The sequence below is a fragment of the Pyxicephalus adspersus genome, chromosome 2 (assembly GCF_032062135.1).
Source record: "Pyxicephalus adspersus chromosome 2, UCB_Pads_2.0, whole genome shotgun sequence".
Lineage (NCBI taxonomy): Eukaryota > Metazoa > Chordata > Amphibia > Anura > Pyxicephalidae > Pyxicephalus > Pyxicephalus adspersus.
The window spans coordinates 99,389,877-99,391,571 of NC_092859.1; positions in this window are offsets into that span (position 1 = coordinate 99,389,877).

Genomic DNA, 1,695 nt, shown 5'->3' on the forward strand with positions numbered 1-1,695 from the left:
CAGGCAGACACATCTGTAGCTGGAACCCACAATCTCTCCTCTGGACAAAAACCTTTCCAATCAGGTATATTAGCTTTTTGCAATAAATTTTGGAATCCAGTATTTGATTGATTTCATGTTCCTGAGAGGAAACGTGTACAGGAGTAGCAGGAGGGGAATAAAAAAAGTAATTCAGGACCAACGACTTAAGCAGAGATACATGGAAAGAATTGAGAATTAACTTGAGATGTGTGGAAGGGGTAACTTATAACTACAGGGTTAACCTTAGCTGAAATTTCATAAGGTCCAATGCAATGTGAAGCAAATGTCAGAGAAGGGACTTTGCAATAGATGTTCTTTGTGGAGAGCCAGACTTTATCCCCAGGTTGGAAAGGAGGTACTTTACTGTGATGCCGATTTGCACACTTCTTGTGTTGGAGAGCTGTGTTTCAGATGCTCAAAGGTTGAAGAGCAGATACGAATAAAGCCTCTCTGCAGGGCACCGAGTGCAGGTATTTCAGGAGAACAGGATATAGGAGACGGGAGGTGAGGATGTTTGGCATAGACAATGAAGAATTAAGAATCTTTGGTGCTGGTGGTTCTGTGATTATTGTGGTCAAACTCTGCTCATGGTAGTAGAGCTAAGCTACTCAGTCGTCATGGTGGACAGATAAAAGGGCACAAAGATATTGGTCCAAGGCCTGATTAACTCTGTCTGCCCATTGGTCTGTGGGTGATAGGTCAAGGAGAACTCTGCACAAACGTCCAGGTATTTACAAAACTGGGAGGTAAACCGTACCCCATGGTCAGATATAATATGCATAGTTATACCGTGGTGCTTAAAAATTTAACAAATAAAGATTGACACCAACACAGCTGCTGATGGTAAAGCAGGAAGGGGTACAAAATGGGCCATTTTAGAAAAGCAATTCGCAACCACTCAATAGACCGTATACCCATCGGAAGTTGGAAGATCCATTATGATATTTATAGAGAGGTGACTAAAAGGCTTCTTGGGAATGGGCAAAGAAAGCAGCAGTACCACTGGGTTCTGTACACATTTTATATTTACTGTATCTTATATAATCTAATATTATGGTGATATTAGTGGGCCAATGATTTACGAACACTGTCCTGGAATCTATCCAGGAATGACCTTAAAGGTAATGCAATTATAGTCATATTGCTAAAGAGGAACTACAGCTAACAAAGTTTCCTGCCAAAGATCAGATCCTGTTGTTAAAGCACCTTCAACCTGAAAAAGTTTCAAAAAGGTGTTTTGAGCTGCTAAAAATGTAACTACAAATGTCCTCCACCAGAGTTTGCATTACATTCAACTAATGGCTTAATTATAAATATGTCTAGACAGGGTTGAAAGGCCAATGTACACAGAAATCATAGAATTTTTGAGAATAGAAGGTTTTATTCATAGTGTGTAGATTAGTTGAGGAGTTTTGGAATGTGAACGTAAGTCACAAAAATCCAAAAATTTTATCTTTCTGAAATCTACTACTATGACCAGGGTCAGGGGACTGCAATACAGTGTATAGATTGGCAGCTATGGCGATAAAGACAGATAGGGATGCAGAGCCTCCTGGGATACATATGTCACACATCCCAGGAGGCTTCTGCCTGCTCTGGTGCTTTTTCTTCAATGGAGAAAAAAAAATGCTGATCTCACGCATGCACAGTGAGATAAACACCCCCCCCCCCCCC